Genomic DNA, 21,986 nt, shown 5'->3' with positions numbered 1-21,986 from the left:
ATTTATGTAGTACAAATTGAAAACTTTAACACAATTTATACCATGGGGTTTTTCATGTGGTTAATCCTCTCCATGTGAATGATTTAGAAAATAAAAAAAATAGCTTTACATATAGGTAAAATAGGTGTCCACCCCCACAGCGCTATTTAAAATGTGCAGAAAAGTCTTGCTCTAGAAAGATCAGCCATAATTGTATTAGACTAAAAAGTGTGAAGTTATTTACAGATTGCAAAGCAAATTCACATAATTACCATATACTCTCAATGGAACTAAAAGAGGAATTATTATTCTTATTTTTCATATAAGAAACTATTTTCATGTATACACAATAATTTATAAAGGAAAATAGATTGTATTTCAAGTATCTACTGTATAATGGTCATTTTTTACAAATGACTTAATATCATTATCTCCATAATATTTCTCTACAGATGAAGATAATGAGGTTCATAGAAGTTAAGAGACCAGTCTGAAATTACACAGTTGGTAGTTGGTAAAGCTGAGATTTGAATTCAGATATGCATTCCTTTGATTCCATAGCCAAAGCTCTTAATTTGCACACATAATCCATTTTAGTAAACTGATAATGTGTTTTCCATGTAAATATCTATTTTCTTTTTTGTAAGCAAAAAGAAGCTATTTGAAAATGGTTTCTGCTTTTTAAATCAAATGCTCAAGAACTTAAGTGTACCTAATATACCTTCAAATGTTTAGTCTAGCAGATAATTTCAATATGGTATATATCTATCTCTATATCTAAGTACATGAAACTATTATAAGTATAAAGCCTAATTACCTACTATAAACTCTAACTTTTTGCTTTACTTTCATAATTTGACTTAATTAGTCTGTACTTGTATCCTAATTTACAAGACATCATATATGAACATAAAACACATTTTTATTTTTAATTAACATTTACCTACTTAAGAATGGTATTCTCCAATGTTACTGTTAATATTTCACATAGATGACTTGAACCTTTCTTCAATTAAACCCCCCAAACACACCCACATATCTCTACAAGTACATAAAATACATATCTCTACAAGTACATGCATATAACCCAATTTTCTTCCTGTCGCTATAATTCTTGAAACCGTATGACCATGGTTATAAATTTTCTCCTACTGTGGTTCTATCCCCTATATCTACAGATAAAAAATTCGATGGTAATTTTATCATTTTATTGATAATAATGGGCTTATATTACCATTAGTTTATCAGAACTCATTTCCCAGTGCTGCTTTATAGCCATATTTTTTCTTCTGTCATCAACCTAATTGATTCTTGGTAAGATTTTAGCCCTCTCCATCTTGCTTGACAATTACAAACTGCTTCATGTTTCCATTACTTTTACAGTCCTATATGGCAGGCTTTCTGGGATGTGAACATTTCAATTTCAATGATTTCTTCCCTGTAGAAGTATCTTTGGATGAATAGCAAGAAGTCTGTGCATTATATAAACTCAACTGGGATTTGTAACACGTGCTTTGATTTGAACCACCTATGCAATTAACCTAGGTCTATAATTAGGAGATCATATGGTTAAATGAGGGAAATATTGGCTCTTGTCAGATAGGCTATATCTGAATATTGTCTTCCATTTATTAGCTATAAGATCAGGGAAAACCTAATTTTTTCTTTGTAATGTTGGAATAGAGTCAAGGGTCTCAAGGGAGGCAAAATCCAGCAAAGTAGTGTGAGACCATGTACTTTTAGTTGGTGCCTTCACATTAGGTCTGCCAACTGATATTAAAGGCCTATTGGTCAACAGAGTCATGCCTTAGAGAGGAAGTGTGGGTATTTAGGTATCTGGGGTCTTAGGTATCTGGGGAAGTGAGGGAGGTGGGAGAGTGCTGGTCCTCTTATGACATATAGAGTCTGTCCCTTCTCTGCTTCTATCCTTCAGGTCTCCATCTCCTGTCCCAGCTGCAGGATCCCAAAAGGGGAGTGTGAGGGGAACTGACCTATCACTCCAACCTTTTAGTTATATTAATTAACAATAAAGTCAATAACTACTTTATGCTGGCAGAGGGTATGTCATTATAGGGGTCCCTTGGCTGGGGGAGATTGGGTCATTCTGAAATGGGAAGGCTGCAACAGGAGTTGATTGAAAGCTGCCCTGGACAGCTCGATAATGCACATCTGAATAAACTTTAGCAGACAAGGGGCTATCCAAAAGAAAAAGCAAATCATTATAATAGGTCCCAGAAAGGGAAGAAGCCAAGCAGCTATTGGCCCTTGGAACTATTCCAGATATGAGATAGACTATCAATGTTGTGTTTTTAGATCCTCATTTAACCTGGTCAGTTTGGACATTATCCTCCACTAGACAGGATTCTTTAATGTAATAAAAGCATTCTTCCCTGAGAAAGAGACCAATACCACCCTTTTCAGCCATGAATAAATCCAAAGCCTGTCTATTTTGGAGGGCTACTCTAGAAAGGGAGGTAATTTGTTAATGAGAGGCCAAAGAGGAGATTGTAGATTTAAGAGACACTTGAAGTTGGACCAAGAAATCTTGGGTGGAGATGATGCTATGTCTCAGTGCTCTACATACCAACTTCAGAGAGCCAGCAGAAGCCACTAAGCTTGCTCCCAGAAGAATGGGAAGAAACGCAGCTCTTTCCTATGCATGAGGAGCTTAGAGCCAAAAGAGCTCACCTTCAACATACAGAGTGAGCTGTGGAACCACCATTGTTAGCATGCAAGGACCTAGAGTAGAATTATTAATGCAGGTGTATTACATCCCATTGAACCAGAGAAAAGTCCCCCAAGCGGCCTGAATAAAGGTGGAACCTAATGTTGTACACTTACTGGTTTAAGTGAGATGGTCAGTTCTGGAACCTAGGTTTCCATGTGCCTGAACAGAACTAGACCCATTTAGCATTGAGTTCCATGAGGGAACATTTTCAAACAAATAAAGTTTGAACAACAAATAAATTTCCTGGATGTGGAAAGGGAATAGAAGCAGAAGTGCTCATGGAGAGAGTAAATTTTGGAGCCTATGTAAGAAAAAACACCTGCAGCCACAGACATAGACAAATTCTGAGAGCCTATTTTGTGAGTGTGATGGCTGTTGCCAGAGACCTAAGGCAGGGTAGCCATCCATGAGTAGTAGGGTCAAGCTGTTTGAATAAGTAGGCCACTAGTGCCTGAGTTGGTTCCAGGTCTTGAGTGAGCACTCCCATGGCCATCCCTTGCCTCTCATTGGTGTATAGCAGGAAGGCCTTAGTGGAATTAGGGAGTGGCAGGGGAGGAAATTTAATGAGAGCTTCCTGAAAACAGCTGAGAGTGAGGGAGGGGCAAATCAAGGTTTCTCTGGTTGCCTTATATAGTGTCTTGGCTAAAATGGCAAAGTTCGGAATTCAATTCCAGGAAAAACTCACAAATAACAAAGAAGATTAAATTTGGTCAGCAAAGGTGGGCAGCTGAAAGTCTTATAAGAACTTGACCCAGTCAAGAGTTAGTTCCCTGGTGTTTTGGTTGATATTTAGACCTAAGTACAACACCTCTGGCACCAATAACTGGGCTTTATGTGGGGCTACCCTGTAACCTCTGCTTCCAAGAAAATTGAAGAGAAGGGTAGTGTACCATTTGAACATTTCAATGGAGGGGCTACAAATTAGAATATTATCTACATATTTTAAAAGGAAGCTAGGTCTCAAGGGGCACTGGAGGAGGTCTTATGCTAGAGCATGGAAAAGAGAGCTGTGGGCTGTCTTGAAAACCTTGGGGAAGAATGGTCCAAGTTAATTGCTAAGTGGCCTATGTGTCAGGGTCCTCCCATGTAAAAGCAAACAGGGGATATGACACAGGATGTAGAGGAATGGAATAAAACACACCCTTGAGATCAATTACATAATGAGTGATAGTGGAGGAAATCTGAGATAAGAGAGTATGGAAATTAAGGACAACTGGATGTATTGGGACCACCACATCATTGAGATCTTGGACTCAGAAATAAGTTCCATTAGGCTTTTTAACAAGGAGAATATGGCTATTATAAGGGAATTGATGAGATGAGTAATCCCTGGGCAAGAAATGAGAAATTATGGGTTTATGCCTATGTCAGTGATGGAGAGATATGGGAAACTGGGAGTGATCAGAGAAAATAGTGGGGTCACAAAGGATAATTCAAACTGAGAAATAGTTAGTTGCAACAACCAGAGAGTGCTATCTCATACCATAGGGTCATCCAAATTTATAGGTTTGGCCACCTGGTCATTGTCTGTAACAACTGCCATTAAATGCATAATGGGAAGCTGGGCATGGTGGTGCATGCTTTGTAATCCCAGCATTGGGAGGCTGAGACAAGGGGATATGGGTTCACAGCCAACCTCACCTACTACTTAGTGAGGCCCTTTGCAACTCACTGAGACCCTGTTTCAAAAATAAAGAATAAAAAAATAGGGCTAGGGAGTGCAGCTCAAATGTAGAATGCCACTGGAATTCAAGCACAGTATTGCAAAAGAAAAATATATATTGCAGAAAACAGAAGCAGTAGGAAAACAAAATGAAAGTTTAGTCCCAATTTTAGTTAAACAGTCTCAAAAGTCTCTTTCTAAAAGGTAGATAGAGCAGGAAGGGATAATCAAAAATGGATGGGCAACCATAAAGTTTTCCAAATGACAAAAAGGGGTCCTGCAGTGCATGGGCAGGAGGGCTTATCATCAATCTTTTGTACCAAGATTTGAGAAAGAAAACTAGGACCCAAAAAGGATGGAAGGACAGAGTAGGTAGTCTTAGTTTCTAACAAAAAGGAGACTGGCTTACTCACTACCTTAAAAGTTACCTGGGTTACCTTGCTACACAAGGGTGATCAGGATTAAATAATGCAAGAGCCATCATCCTTCAGCCAGGCTGAGTAGGACCAGTGCCTGGGGCTTGTCTCGAAGCGCGCCCCCCTGTGTTGAGGCACCTGGGGCTCACCACTTTTCCAAGAGCAATCACTTTTTCAGTAGCACATCTGGCCACACACCAAGCATGGTCTGGTTGGTGGGCATGTCTGAGAGCAGTGCTTAACCCAGTGCCCTTCCATGCCACACTTGAAGCAGGATCCTGGAGGTATTTTTCATTGTTGTCCTTCACCTCTAGGTGACATTTTTCATCCAAAGGGCTGAGCTGCCACTGCCAGCTGCAGGGCTGCTACCAAGGCACAAACTTGCAAATTCTTCCTCTTGGTGGAATAAGATTGTACGCTCCACCTCAGTTTCTTCCTCTTGAGAATTAAAGACTTTAAATGCCATGTTCACCAATCTTGAATAGGGATTTGAGAGTGGTTCTCTGCCTTTTTAAATTTCTTCTGAATGTCAGGGGCCTATTGCCCAAAGATATGGGTAGCCAACACTACAGATCTCACTTCAGTAGATGGATCTAAGTCTACTAAAGCTGATTAAATAAAATGGTTGGGTTTTTAATTTGGGTCTTGTGTGATTTCCTTAAGTATATCATAGTTAACTGCCTTATAGGAAGCATGCCCAAATTTCATCAAGGATCCATAAAATCATATGGTCTCTTTTTTTAATCCCTTATCCCCACCATTTGGTGCTGAAAGGTAATCCCAATGTGGATGATCAGAAGGTATTGAGGCTGCTCCAGTACGAAGGGCAGGGTTAGTCAAATGAGCCTGGTCAACCCATTTTTGGGTGGCCTTTAAGATACAGTCTCTTTTATCAAAAGTTAAGGCAGAAGTTAAAATAACATGAACATCCCACCATGTGAGATATTACACTTGAATAATATATTGTAATTCCTTAATAAAACTGGATGGATTGGTAGAATATGAACCCAGTTTTCTTTCAATTTGAAGAAGGTCTGGGAAGGAGAAATGGACATGGACACTGACCACACCCTCCATACTGGCCACCGCATAAAGTGGGGCCAAGAAAAGACGAGGGTCCTTGGAGCAGATATGGTGACTTACAGGGAAAGATGAAGGGGAGGTAAGTGTTGGTTTCTTATGAGAGTATGGGGTGGGGAGGAGCAGGTTTGGATGAGAAGCTATTGGAGGGTCTCCAATAACAGATTGAGATTAGAGAGGGAGGAGTAGATAGGAGGAACTGGGGGTGTGGAGGTGGTCTCTGGTGGTGAGTGGAGATTAGCGGTAGGGTAGGGAGGTGGACGGGGTGGTGAGGAGAGATCCTGGGATCAGGAGTGGAGTCAGAAGATAGCACATGTAATTCAGAAAAGTCACAAGATGGTGGTAGTGACTCAGTAGAATTAAAAAATGGCAATTGATGGGGGAGAGTGGTCTGAGTTTGGGTAGGACAGGTGGAAGTGCCCCAATCTATCAGGACTTTGGCAGTGGAACAGTTGTAACAAAGGGAGTGATAGAAACACAAGAAAAAGGTGAAGGACAAAGTTTGACCACACCAGAGACCTCCTTGTAGCCAAGATATTTACTAGGAGGGGCAGCATAAAAGGAAGAAAACAAAGAGGGAGAGAGGAGAGAGAGAGAGAGAGAGAGAGAGAGAGAGAGAGAGAGAGAGAGAGAGAAGAGAGAAGAGAGAAGAGAGAAGAGAGAAGAGAGAAGAGAGAAGAGAGAAGAGAGAAGAGAGAAGAGAGAAGAGAGAAAGAGAGAGAGAGAGAAAAGAAAGAGAGAGAAATAGAGAAGGCTGGGGTCAGCATTATAAACCAGCTTGGGGTTACTTGTTGGGGGCTAACAGGCTAGAAGAAATACTTTAATTGGCTGGAGTCTCATGGGGGGATTGTGTGGCCAGGTGATTGGACCAGGGCCAGTGGGGAATGTCCTTTTCATGGATTAGCCAAGGCAGACCAGGACAGGACACGTCTTCCTAGTAACTGACCAGGTACGGCTAGAGGGGGGATGGTGGCTTATTTGGACAAACCAGGGCCTCTCAGGAAATAGATACTTAGCTCATGGAGGGTTTCTGAAATAGAAACTTAATCATCTTATAATCTTTTCTTTTTCTTTTTCTTTTTCTTTTTTTTTCCCCCCCGCAGGTCTGGGGATGGATCCCAGAGGCATTTGACCTCTGAACTACACCCCTGCCAATTTTTTTTCTTTATTTTGAAACAGGGTCTCACTAAGTTGTGGAGGACCTCACTAAGTATCTGATGCTGTCCACAAACTGCGATCCTTTGGTCTCAGCTTCCTGAATGCTGGGATTATAAGCATTCGCCACCACACCTGGCTGCTTTTTCTTTTGATTGTGGCAACGAGACATTGTTGATTCGACTGGCTGGTTTGAGCTGGATAGGGGTGATGTGAATGATTTAGGAAGGAGTTAGCAGAAAGAAAGTCTGGTCTCAAAGAGATTAGTTGCCCAAGGACCCAGGTGCCAAATACAAAAATTTTGAAAGGGCATAAATTCAAAAAAGGTTCCTTGAAGCCACAGATCTTCAAGGGCTGTGGCCCACTCAGTGATGGAACAAATAGGGAACTCAGCCAGCTGTCCTGTTGGAAACTGAGTAGGAATAGTAAGCCCCGGAATGTCAAAGGTAGCATCTTTCAGCATCTATTAGGAAAGTGAAAGGAAATTATCACATTATTTTTATACCAGAGCATTAATAATTTATATTTTTTCTTTTAACAATTTTTATTGAACATAAATAATATACATTTAAACTATATTTGGTGCCCTCTCCCCCCAGCCACAGTTTTCCTTCCCCCCTCCCACAAATGGTTGTCCAGGTTAACCATGACATATTCATAATTTTACACATATTCAGATGTTGACCCTCATTAATCAAGATCAGCCTTCCTCCTCTGTCTTTCCATTCAAACTTTGCTGATATTTCCCCTCCAATATCTGGAGTCCCACTGGTGTCCTCTGTGTTTTCTAGTTTGGGCATATTAGAAGAAACATATGTACCTTCTCCTTCTGTGCTTGGCTGATCTCACTTAACATAATATTCTCCAGGGTTTCCATCTTCTTGCAAATTATACAATTTTGTTCTTCTTTATGGCTGAATAGAATTCCATTGTGTATATTTCCCAAAGTTTTGCTATCTATTCATCTGTTGATGGAGATCTGGGTTGGTTCCATATTTTGGCTATTATGAATTGTGCTGCTATAAACATAGGTATGCATATGTTGCTGTATTTCTCTGAATTCAACCCCTTTGGAAAGATACCCAGGAGTGGTATAGCTGCATCATATGGTGGATCTATTCCCACCTTTCTTAGGAATCTCCACACAGATCTTCATAGTGGCTGAACTAGTTTGCATTCCCACCAACAGAGTAAAAGAGTTCCTCTTTCCCCACATCCTTGCCAGCATTTGTTGTTATTTGATTTCTTTATGCTTGCCACTCTGACTGGGGTTAGATGGAATCTCACGGTAGTTTTGATTTGCATCTCCCTGATGGGCAGTGATGTAGAACATCTTTTCATGTATCTATTGGCCCTTTGTATCTCTTCTTTTCTGAAGTGTCTATTTAGTTCATTTGCCCATTTCTTGATTGGGTTGTTTGTTTTGCTAGTGTAGAGTCTTTTGAGCACTTTGTATATTCTGGATATTAGCCCCCTATCAGAATGGTGGCTGGTAAAGATCTTTTCCCATTCTGTAGGCTTCCTCTTTAGGTTATTGATAGTTTCCTTTGATGAGAAGAACCTTTTTAGTTTGACTCTATCCCACTTGTTTATTATTGCTTTAATTTCCTGAGCTTTGGAGGTTTTGTTGAGAAAGTTACTGCCGGTGCCAATATGTTGTAGTGTTGAACCTATGCTCTCCTGTACTAACTTCACAGTCTCAGGTCTAATTTCTAAGTCTTTGATCCATCTTGAGTTGATTCCTGTTTTTGGTGAGATATAGGGGTTTAGATTCTTCTTTTTACAAATGGTTAGCCAGTTCTCCCAGCACCACATGTTGAAAAGGCTATCTTTTCTCCAGCGTATGTTTTTGGCCCCTTTGTCAAAGATTAATTGACTAAAGATGTGTGGGTTTGTTTCTGTATCTTCTATTCTAATCCACTGGTCAGTATATCTGTTATTGTGCCAGTACCATGCTGTTTTTACTACTATTGCTCTATAGGAGAGTTTAAATTCTGGGATTGTAATGCCTCCTGCATGTTTCTTATTGTTGAGAATTGCTTTGACTATTCTGGGTCTTTTCTTTCTCCATATAAAGTTCATTATTGATTTTTCTAGGTCTCTGAAGAATGTCACTGGTATTTTAATGGGAATTGCATTGAATCTATAGATCAGTTTTGGCAGAATGGTCATTTTGATGATATTTATTCTGCCTATCCATGAGCACGGAAGAACTTTCCATCTTCCAAGGTCTTCTTCAATTTCTTTCTTTAATGTTTTATAGTTTTTGTTGTAGAGGTTTTTACATCTTGGGTTAGGTTTATTCCTAGGTATTTTATTGGTTTTGAAGTTATAGTGAATGGAATTGTTTTCTTTGTTTCTTTCATTGTGGATTCGTTGTTGGTATAAAGAAAAGTCACTGATTTCTTTAGGTTGATTCTGTATACTACGACTTTGCTGAATTTGTCAATAAGCTCCAGAAGTCTTTTGGTTGAATTCTTTGGGTCTTCCAGATAAAGGATCATGTCATCTGCAAATAAGGATAATTTTAATTCTATGTGAATTCCTTTGATTGCCTTCTCTTCTTTAATTGCTACAGCAAGTCTCAAGGACTATATTGAAAAGGAGTGGTGATAGTGGGCATCCTTGTCTTGTTTCTGAATTTAGAGGAAATTCTTACAGTTTTTCCTCATTCAATATAATGTTGGCTTTGGGTTTACAGTATATTGCCTTAATGATGTGGAATACTTTTCTTCTATCCTAATTTTTGCACTATTTTTAACATAAATGGGTGTTGGAATTTGTCGAAACTTTTTCAGCATCTATTGCTATGATGATGTGGTTTTTGTTCTTGGTTCTATTTATGTGGTGAATAACAAGTATTGATTGCATATGTTGAACCAGCCTTGTTTTTTGGGGATGAAATCGACTTGGTCATGATGTATTATTCTCTTGTATATAGTTTTGAATGTGTATAGCTAGTATTTTGTTAAAATTTTTGCATCTATGTTCATTAAGGATATTGGTCTATAGTTTTCCTTTCTTGAGGTATCTTTATTTGGTTTGGGGATTAATGTGATACTGGCCTCATAGAAGGAATTTGGGAGTTCCATCTCTTTCAATTGCCCAGAACAAGTTAGGAAGTATTGGTATTAGTTGTTCACTGAAGGTTTTGTAGAATTCAGCTGGAAACCCATCTGGGCCTGGGCTTTTCCTTGGTGGAAGAATTTTTATTGCCATTTCTATTTCTTTGGTTTTTATTGGTTGGTTTAGGCTTGCTATATTCTCTTGGCTGAGTGTAGGAAGGTTAACTGTGCTTAGAAATCTATCAATTTCTTCCATGTTTTCAAGTCTATTGCAGCATAAATTTTTAAAGTAGTTTCTGATAATCTTTTGCATTTCTTCACTATCTGTGGTGATATCTCCTTTTTCATTTCTAATTGTGATAATTTGAGTTCATTCTCTTTTTCTTTTGGTAAGGTTGGCCAGGGGTTTATCAATTCTATTAATCTTTTCAAAGAACCAACTTTTTGTTTTATTGATTCTTTGAATTGGTTTTTTGTTGTTGTTGTTCTCTATTTCATTTTTTTCTGCTCTAATTTTTATGATGTCTTGCCTTCTGCTGGCTTTGGGAATAGACTGTTGCAGAATTTCTAGGTCCTTGAGTCGTGTCCTTAGGTTCTTTACTTGGTGGTTCTCTGTCCTTTTTATATGGGCATTCAATGCAATAAATTTTCCTCTTAACACTGCCTTCATGGTGTCCCATAGATTTTGGTAGGTTGTGTCTCTGTTTTCATTTGTTTTCCATAAATTTCTTTATTTCTTCCCTAATTTCTGCTCTTACCCATTCATCATTCAATAGTGTATCATTCATTCTCCATGAATTTGAATACTTTCTTTTGAGTTTCCTGTTGTTTATTTCTACTTTTATTCCATTGTGGTCTGAAAAGATGCAAGGAATTATATTACATCTTTTGAATTTGCTGGTATTTTCTTTGTGTCGCAGGATGTGGTCTATTTTGGAGAAGGTTCCATGGACTTCTGAGAAGAATGTGTATTCTGTAGTTCCTGGTTGAAATAATCTGAAAATGTCTATTAGGAACATTTGGTTTATGGTTTCCCTTAGTTATAAAGCGTCTTTACTCATCTTTTGCCTTGAAGATCGATCCAGTGGTGTGAGAGGTGTATTAAAGTCTCCCAGAATTATTGTATTTGGGTCTACTTGGGATCTTATGTCCAGAAGGGTTTGTTTTACAAATGTGGTTGTACCCACATTTGGGGCATAAATATTTACTATCATTATAGCTTCTTGGTGTATTGTTCCTTTCAATAAAAGGAAGTGCCCTGATTTGTCTCTTAAATATGTTTTAGTTTAAAGTCTTTTTTGTTGGATATAAGGGTTGCTACCCCTGCTCTTTGTTGGTCACCATTGGCATGGTATATCTTTTTCCATCCTTTCACTTTCAGTCTGTGAAAGTCTTTGGCTGTAAGGCAAGTTTCTTACAGACAGCATATATTTGGATTATGTTTCCTAATCCACATTGCCAGTCTATGTATTTTGATTGGTGAGTTAAGTCCTTTGACATTAAGAAATATTATTGAAATATGATTTTTGTTTTCTGCCATTTTGTGTTCTGTCTACTCTTGGGTGGTTTTATCTTTCTTCTTTACTTAAATGGCCCACTTATTAACTTCCTCTCTTCTCTGGTTCTGAAGTCTGCTTCTTTTTTCTTCTTTATGGTTTATTTCTTTAAGAATTTTCTCTAGTGTTGGCTTTGAATTCATGAATTTTTTTAGATTCTGTTTATCCTGAAAGACTTTGGTTTCTCCATTGATCTTGAATTGTAGTTTTGCTGGATAGATTAGTTTGGGCTGGATGTTATTTTCTTCCAGGTTCTGAATCACGTCGTACCAGTCTCTCCTAACATTCATGACATGGGTTGTATAGTCTGGGGTGATTCTTATTGTTTTGCCTCTATATGTCACCCGTCTTTTTGTTCTCACTGCTTTTAAGATTCCTTCCTTGGCCTCTATGTTGGTCATTTTGGTTATTATGTGGCGTGGAGTGGCCTTCCTTTGGTCCTGTCTCGGTGGAGTTCTGTATGCCTCCTGGACATGAAGGTCCAAGTCTCTTTCCATATTTGGGTAATTCTCTGATGAGCAGTCTTCTGTTCTTGTTCTCAGGAGCAGCTGAAAATCCTTGAGAAGAAGCTGGTTGAATGTATGATTAGAAATATGGGTGATTTGGGCTTGGAGGCATCAGATGATACAGGAGACTATTATTAGAATCAGGTCTAAAGTGAGAAATGGGCCCAAGAGTGGTAGTAATGATGGAACCATCCCTTTCCATATTCCCCAGGAGGTCTCTTGGTGCCATGAGGTCATTTTATCCTTTAGGTATTGTATTATTCCCTTAAGGTGCTATAGCTTATATTTCACCTGACCTGACTGATTGACATAATAGCAACATTTCTCTCCTATGAAAAGGCAAGTGCCTCCTTTTTTAGCAGTAAGCAGTTCTCGGGCTCTCCTATTCTGAAGTATGACCTCAGCTAAAGAGGAAACTTGTTGTTGGAGTGCCTGGATGAACTGCACAGTAGCCTTGTATGTGGTAGTAAGTTTTTTGTTGAGTGCTGCCATCACCCCTCGGCAGATGCGAGTGTGAGAAATGCTTGTATTTGGCAAGGCCTCACGGAGGCCACACCACAAGGAGGAGACATCATCTCTGGCAAAAATACTTCCTGCTCTTAGATTTCTACACTAATAAGCTCCGATGATCTAAAACAGGATCCCAAGAATTAGGACTGTGGAAGAAGTTGAGTCCTTGAAAAATAAATTTTCTAGTAAAATGTCAGCCTTCAGAATTTCTCTGTATTGTTCCAGCTGTAATAAAGGGCAGTCAGAATTCAGGGGCTACAAAATCCCTCTAGGCAGGTAGGTCCTTTGACCTAAAGATAAGCTCCCAGCACCTCTCTGCCAGCAGGAGAAGCTGCAAACCTACCTTCTGCCCCATTTCCCAAAGAGATGTAAAACTGTCTCTGGAATCTGGGCCCTTTGTTTCCCCCTTAAGAGATGCTAATAAGCACTTAACTTAACAAAAGCCTACCATTTATGACTCAGCAGCAGGACAGTAAAAAACTCAAAAGTCTGCTTCAAGATTATGCATTAAAGAACAATTATAGAAATCCAATCACCTGTGTTAAAATGTTTTTGCCCTGTCTACTAACTGTAATATAAGTATTGCCTTATAGGGGATGGCGGAGCAGACAGGACCAGAAAAATCCTTAATGCAACCATATGGATCTTGATAAAGGAGGGCTTGCACTAAGCCCTAGAGAGAAAAGACTCTGGAAGGATCAAAGGAGATCCTAGAAGACTGAATTTCTCCAAAACGGACTTTGGGTGTGACCCCCACCTTTACTGATGCCTGCCTGTCCAGGCGCCCCTTCCGGACTCAGGACCTTGCCCCCTAGGGCTCACCTGTGAGGCCAGAAACCTGATTTCAATGACAAAGGCCAAGGGGGCTGACTTTAAAAGCCCAGTCCCAGACGAATATTAAACTGTGATGCCATGGATCTTCTTTTATCCCATTTATCTTGTTCACACTTAATGCCTCACTATTGTCCTTTGGTGCTTACACGGGGAATAGGGTATAAGGACTGGTGATGGAAATTAAAACATTGTTAATTGCACAGAAGGCAGTTGTCTGCATCATTTTCTTCAGATTCCTCTCTCCCAGGTCCCTGGGGACGAGACCCCACACTTACAGGGGGCTTAAAGGAGCTCCTAATGCTAAGGGGGAGGAATCGCTGTAGGACTTAACCCCTGCAGAACTGCAACCAAAGCCCTTGCCCACCTTTCTGAGGACCCCAGTACCGAGCGGACTCAGTGCCAGATTTATTATTCCTGATTGAGCAAGTTCATCACAGTTGAGATCTAAAAGTTTCTGTCCAAAGATGATGCCTGGATAAGAGAATGTGCCAATCCCCCTGTTGCCAGTCTCGTAGCTATAACTGTTATAACTAAACTAACCCCTATGAGCACAGACAGGGTAGCTGCCCATTTATCACATGTCTTGGATAAGTCAAGAATAGGTCCAGGGAAGGAGTTGTCAGCCATGGGAGAGGTGAGCAAGTTGGTGTTGAGCAGGTCAGTGACCTTGGCCTTAGCATAGAGGGTCAGTCTGGAATCATGGTTACTGTATGGCAGAATCCCATTGTAGTGGTCCCAAGACAAGGGAAGACTTGAGAGAAACATAGGAAATGCATGCCTGGGGGAAGGGTAATTGAGCTGCCATTTAGCAGGATCAATTGGGTCAAAGGTGGGCATAAGAAACTGTTCCTGGCCCAGCAGGAAGTTAGATTGAGAAAAGAGAAAAATGGGGGAAGGGATTATCTGAATAATGGTTTTCCTGAACAGGTTAGTGTGATGTAATGTTAAAGGGCAACATTGGCATGGGAGTTAGCAAGGACCTGTGGAGTGGTGCACATAGAAAACAGGCTGAAGTACTGATGTTTGAGAAGTTAGCCAATAAGGATAGGGAGAGGGAGAAAATTGTGTCTCATGAGAAGGAAAGGGTGAGATATAAGTGTTTGAAACAAGCTACTGTCTGTTTTCTAGTAAAATAGAGGGCTTCCAGAGCCTTGTTTATGTGAGAATCTTGGATTGTTTTCCTTGGACATGGAAGTAATCATGATTAACAAATCCCACAGTCACAGTGTGGCTCTGCCAAGAAGTAGGGTTTTTAATTTTAAAAGTTACATTATTTTTAGTGCTTTTTGACTGTAACTAGGAATATGTAATTCCTCAGGTCTTAGTTGTTCCCACAATTGGGTAGGGCCAGTGGTATCTGCATTTCCAATGTTGGCATCCCTCCCATCCTCCAGAGTCTTTGCAAAAGTTTTATCATACCATTTGGTTCTCCTGGAGGCAGAGGTCTTTGACCCCATTTGTTCTCTTAGATTGTTGCGGGTATTGATGAGCACATGTAAATACTGCATCAAAAGTGAAGGAATTTGGGAGCAATTATCAAGTGGGCACAATTTATGATCAAAAAGGCAGATTTCTCTTCCCTGGTTATCTAATTGCCAGACTTCAAAAACATACTGTCAAAGAGGTACAGTACAATTGGGTACTGATCAACATAGTTGAGATAGAAAGGACAGGAAAAAGAGGCCAAGAAAATGTAGAATCATGTTTCATCTGGGATAGGATAAGAGGTGTGAGCACAGAGAAGTGGAGTTTAAGTCACTTGTCAAGAGAGGGTGTACAAGTAAAGTGAGAGAAATGGGTGGGGGAATATTGGGGATTCTGCATTGTCTAGAGACCTGAATCCAGGATGTTAGGATTTCAGGGGGTTCACGCAGCTTAGCAGCGAAGAGTGTGCACAACACCCCTTGGTGAGGGCCTGTCCACTTTCGAGCAAGGGAAACCTTCTATTGACAAGGGCCCTTTAACTGGGGGTAATTCCAGGTAGGAGGGCTGGACGCCCAAACATGACCACAAAAGGGGATAGCAAAGAACAAAGAAGTATTTTTTTGCTCTGGGGTTGGAACCCAAAGGCTTTCTACCTCTGGACTATACTCCCAGCCCTAATTTATATTTTATTTGGAAACAGGGTCTCACTAAGTTGCTGAGAGCCTCACTAAGTAGCTGAGGCTGGCTTTGAACTTGCGTGATCCTCCTGTTTAAGCCTCCCAAGCACGGGGATTAAAGCATGTACCACCATGCCCGGTAAGAAGATTATTTTTTTTTTTTGAAGAATACATAGTTGAAAGATTGCAAGAGGGAGTAACTTCATCCAATCAAGTTGGAATTCCAGAGAAAGCTTAGAGAATTTGATTGGTTCTTTCAACTTTACCTGAAGATTGATTGTGATAAGGGATATGAAAGTGCCATGGGATATTCAGATCAGAGGAGTGGTTTTGGGTGATTTGAGAGACAAACTTTGGTTCATTATTGGACTGGAAAGAATGTGGCAAAAATCTTGAAAAATGTCAGCATGTTATTTTTTACTTAGCTCAAAAAAGGTTTTTATCTGTAGGATTTTGAACAGGACTCAAACCCTCTAGAAGTTTACACAAATAGGAATTTTCACATTTTGGTAGAACTCTGATGGTCCTGGACCTGTAAAACTTCAAGAACAAAAAGTTTAACTTTACGGAATCTTATAAGGAATTAAGTGGGGGAAGGCTTTGTGTATTGGTGTCATATCTTACTGTTTTGTGGGTTTCAAAGTAGAAGTATTTTATAAATGGCTTTAGTACATATCCTTTTTGTCACTATTTAAACAGCATATTTGCCTCTGGTTATACTGGTTTTCTGTGAATTCAAAACCAATCTGGGCAAACATATGTTTTTAACAATTTTTCTGTTAATGTCAATCAAGGCTCCTCAGGGTTACGCTTATGGACTTGGTGAGGCTTCAACTCTTCCAGTCACACCATCTGTCAGGACAGGTCATAAAGTAAAACTTTACTCAAGGTAGGTCAGTGTGATAGAAAGGATCATCACAGCAATGTAGATTTCCAGTGTCAAAAAAAAAAAAAAAAACCTTTAAAAGCAATGAACATTGTATGTTGGAACATCCATGAGCTCTAAAAAAGTGAAAATGCCCATATTTTCTGTAATAAAAGCTATATTCTACTGTAAACGTGTATAAAAGCTTACACCAGAAAATTGTTTCTGCAATTTACCCCTTTAGGTATGTTGAGTCCCTAACTGGAAACAGAGCCCAGGCCACCAGGCAATTTTAAAGCTCCATTAAGAGAGGGTGGTTCATAGGCAAGGCTAAGGCTCAGCACCGGGTGTGGGTGTGGCAGACTGGCTCAGTTGGGAATAATAAATCCAACACTGAATATGGCCACTGAGTCCATTCGGGACCGAATTATCTCAGAAAGGTGTGCAAAGACTTCGGGTGCAGTTCTGCAGCAACTTATCTGCAGCAATTCTTTCACTTTTATGAAATAAACTCCTTTAAGTTCCTATTCACGGCGCTAAAGGTGGAGATTCCTCTCTGGGAAAGAATCTGACATGGACAAAAGCCTCAAGTGAAATTGACACTTTATTACAAGAAACCAGGAAAATTTATATCCTTCACCAGTGAGATTAATAGTAAAAAAAAAGAGAAGTGCAATCACCACAAAACAATAGTGAAGGACATGTAAACAAAGTAAAAAGATTAGCTCCAGATCTTGTGACCAGATCCAGCCCCCTGTTCTTGAGCCCCCTGCCCTTGCAGACAGGTGGTTCCAAAGGGAAAATCCAGAAGGCACAGGCATGCCCAGGGCTTGGAGAATATGGCCTCTCATGGAATCTCCTTTAACTTTTTTCGGAACTTTCTGTTTCTAGGGCTTAGTCCATATGGCAGGCATGGGGAGAAATGGCAATCCAAGGGGATGCGATGGAGGTCTCCCAGGTTTCGTCCGCATTGCCATCCAAAGTCTGAAAGTTTAAACAATCTCACAACACAGTTTAGCAGATAAACACCAAAAAGTAAAATGAAGTTTTTAGATTTAGTTGTCAGATGTACTTCTCTAGCTGCTGAGCACTTTTCCTCAAATGATAGGCTTATTAGAAGCCTATTCCTCTTTTAATAATCCATTTTCCTATCACAAACCCTCTGCAACATCCTTTTCTTTTCTGATTACCCTGATTCTCTCTTTCCCATTTGGGACAATCTTAGGATAAGCTCTTCTTCATACAAAATGCTTTCTTATTCTCACCATATTTCCTTTCTTTCACACTTACACATTTATTATATCTGTCTTTTGTTCTGACATATCCATTTCTTAACCATGTGGCACTTTCCTGTTTCAGAAAGCGCACATACTGAGTGTAAAGGTCAAGAATCTTCCTAGCCTTCAGCTTTATTGTATGGGGCAGTATTAGCTGCTCATCAACTAGGCTGCTTTGATGTCACACACAACGTTTATCTTCTCTGTATCTAGGCTGGATCACAAGGAGAGGGGGTAAACTGAGGCACCGGTTGCCTCCCTTACAAGTTCTTAGGGCTAATGGTTTCAGCTGACTCTTAAGGCTTTTACTGTAGGTTAATTATTAGAATGAAGGTCAGAGACAGAGGGGAAATCCGCGTTTGTAATTGCTGTGACTGGCTTCCACAGCATCTGAATTCTGACTAGATTTTATTAACATTTGAGCAAAGCTGTTGTTTAGAGGCTTAGACAAATTACTAGAAAAAAAATTTTTACATGGACTCAGTTTCTCTCACAGTCCTGATCTTACATCACCAGAGCAATTCGTGTGGAAAGTTAAAAGAATCATTACCAAAAGAATAATAGTTATGAAAGAATATCTAAGAGTGGGGGAGTACTTTGGTCAGAGACAACACTTCCCCTCGAGGTTCCACTTACCTTAAGCTTTAGCCAATTTCCTGCGTGGAAATCACATGCAGATGCTGAGGAAAAGGAAATAATGGTGGCATGTGGCAGGGAAACAGGTGGGTGTGAAGCCTGTACCCTTGGTCAGGCAGATGGAAGCACTGGAGAAGCATTATTATCAAGAGAACCACCTCCTGGTATCTGGCTCATGAATCCGATCATCACCAGAGTTTAGGAGGTGGAGAGATGAAGGATCATGGGTTACCTGGTGCTGAGATTTTTACCTCCTAGGAGAGTACAAGAAAGAGAGAGACTCACCCATGGCCAGAAGGGAGGGAAAGGGAGAGCACTTCCACTACCAAGGCCCAGTCTTTGAGCAAAGAAAAGGAAGGGGGTTCTACAAGGAACACCATGACCTTGAAGGTATAGGTAGGGTGCATTACTCTCTGTGGAGATCATTGAAACGGGATGCTGGATAATCAATGGTCAGGTCCTACCAGAAATATCTCACTAGTTAAGGATCCCAGGAGGGTAGGGGAAACTTACTAATTAGAGGTTGATGGTGAGTGTTTCCAAGAAGCAATCAAAATGATAGACCCTTGCCAAAGGGGCTAAGTGAGTCTTAGTCCTCTGGTGCAGATGGAGACCTGGACCGGGGTCACCATGAAGCAGGGAGTCCCATCCAAGCCATGGCACCACTGAAGGACAAAGTAAAGTTTGACCACAACAGAGACCTCCTTACAGCAAATATATTTACTGGGGAGGGAAGAGAGAGAGAGAGAGAGAGAGAGAGAGAGAGAGAGAGAGCTAGCTGGGGTCAGTGTTTGGGGCTAATAGGCTAGGAGAAATGCGTTTGAACTAATTGGCTGGGGTCACATGGTGGGGGGGTTGTATGACCAAGGGATTTGGTTGGGGTTAGCCAGGCATGTCATTTTCACTGATTGGCTTAGGTGGACCAGGAGAGGACAAGTCTTCCTGGTAACTGACCAGGTCTGGCTGGAGAAGAGATGGTAGTTTATCTGGTTGGACCAGGGCCTCTCAGAAAACAGACACTAAGCTCATGGGGGGTTTCTGAAATAGAAACTTAATACATCTAACAGAAGGCCTTTACATAAGGGACTTTCAACTATTTATCAGACTGCTTACAAAGTTTCCTGAAATTATTTAGGATATTAAAATTCAAGGTTCTGTTTTTGGGCCATCAAGACCCATTATCCAATTTGTACTGAGGACATGCCTTGTTACAATAGAAACAAAGGTACTTAGGGTGTAAATCCTTCAATAGCACAAGAGTCTAGAGATTAGCAAAGAGACAAATCAGAGGGGACTGGGGATCAACTTTGAAATTTTGGTTTTCCATGTCTGGCCTGTGGATGAGAATGAAAAACAGGAGACAGGCATCCCCGATATCCTGATCAACATATGGGTTCAGGGCCAAAAGAATGGGAGGGACATCTCCACTACTTTCTCAGGGTTGGAGGACAACTTGGTTGTCCGGGGCAACTCTCATGTGTCTGCATATTAGAACAAACAGAGAAGCTGGAGATGATGACCTGCCAAACAAAGGAAGGAAAGGGAACTCACCCTGTCCAAAAGCAGGCAGTCCAATCAAGGATCAGAGAGTCCAGGTTTAGGGAAGTAAATAGGAGGGGTCCCCTCAGGGGCCCTGTTGGAACAATCTATGGGGGAGCCCCAGGAGCTCAGGGGGGGGGAGAAAGGCCTCCCTCCCAAGTTTTGACACCAGATATAATGTTGAAATTGAGTCAGGGGTTGTAAAGGAGGCAAAATCTAGTAAAGTTGCGTGAGACCAGGTACTTTTAATTGGCACTCTTGTACAAGGTCTGCCAACTGATATGGTAGGCCTGTCAGCAGAGTCACACCTGAGAGTGAAATTGAGGGTAATTAATTAGCTGGGGGTCTTTGAGTAGGGGCTAGGGAGACAGGAAAATATTGGTCCTCTTGTGACATCTGGAGTCTGTCTCATTTCTGCTTCTGACTTCTGAGGCTTCACCTCCAATCCCACCTGCAGGGTCCCATGAAGGGAGGTGGAAAGCACCATATCTATCAGTCCTCATCTATATAATTGGTATAATACTAATTACTGGACTATGGGTTGGGTGTAACTCTTAAATAATTCTACCTATCTCTCTCTCTCCAGACACACACACACACACACACACACACACACACACACACACAGGAATAGGAAAATGCACTTCTGACCTTAACTCATAACTTGTTAGCTGTTCAAAATTTGGTATGTTTTTGTCAGCTTCAAAACCCAGTGGCATAAGAGTCCTGTCTTGCCTTCCTCAGAAGCTAAAGTGTTCTCACAGCAATAGAATGAAAAATGTCATCTTTTGAAATGTGCCCCAAACCAATTAACATTCCCAAAATTATTAGTCTGTTTTCCATCAGTTCTGCTCACTCTGTATAAAAAACAACTCATTCTTTATCCTAAGATCCAGCCTGACCCCTTCGTGGTCAGTGCTGTCTCTTCCTTATGCTCAAGAAAAACACCAAATAAATAAAAATTGTTAATCCTGTTTGTTTTTGCCTCAGTCTGATACTTCTGATAGAGAGCACATTTTCCCACCAGTTAGATATCATATATGCATCAAATGTCTGGTGCACAGTAGATGAGAAAAATTTGTTTTTCTTTCTATCTTTATCTCATCTGATTCATTCTACTGCTACTTAATTTCCATTCCTGACTCTTAGAAAAACAAGCAAAATAGCTTGATATATTTTAAAGAACTTCTTATAGCTTGTGATATTTGTAAGGAAATAATCTGTTTTAGAGTGATTGTCATAAATTATCTGACTTAATAATAGACACTCCATTGAACTTCATATAAACAGGTCCCATAGTGAGGGATGTATTTTAAGTTGCTTTTTCCAGTACTGGTGGTGAAATACCTGCACTCCCACCTGTTTATCCTCATCATTTACCACATATAGTTTGTGGGACAGCTGGTAGCCAAGAGGAGGAAGCTAGCAGCCAAGAAAAGGGGACTTCCTGGAGTTGCACATCAAAATAATGCTTCCTGATCTATTCTGGGATAATGTTATACTTACATAAATCCAATGTCTTAATACAATGAATTAAGTACCCACAGAGCCATAAAAATATTTTTTCCATTTTTAAAGTTCTTTTAGACATCCAAAACTTTGAAATACTTCTATAGGCTGGGCTATATTTTGAAATAAATTAATGTGTACTATTGTTTGATAACTTTTTCCCTAGAGATAAGCATGACAATCTAATCATCACTTCTCTATTACCTTGTTGAAAGCAAAGAAATTCATCCTTTTATCTTTGTCTTCTGAATCCTTCACTAAGTAAGAAAAAAGACATTGTAAATTACATCCTGCACTTATACATCTGCAAATTTTTTTTGAAAGATAATATGTCTTTTGCTGAAATACCACAGTTTTTATGACCTCATATTTTTAGGCAGAGGTAAATATATCATTGTATAGTTCTCACTTAACATTTTAGTACAGTTTTTACTGTGTTTTGTGAGATAGGGGATCTATATATGAAGGGGTGATTTGAAATAAGAAGCCATGAGTAGTGAAAACCTTTTATATTTTACTTGCTTTGAACAAATAACAAAGGTATGAACATTATTACTTCATTTTCA

Source organism: Muscardinus avellanarius (assembly GCF_963383645.1).
Source record: "Muscardinus avellanarius genome assembly, chromosome: X".
NCBI classification, from domain to species: domain Eukaryota; kingdom Metazoa; phylum Chordata; class Mammalia; order Rodentia; family Gliridae; genus Muscardinus; species Muscardinus avellanarius.
This window is presented reverse-complemented; position numbering follows the sequence as displayed.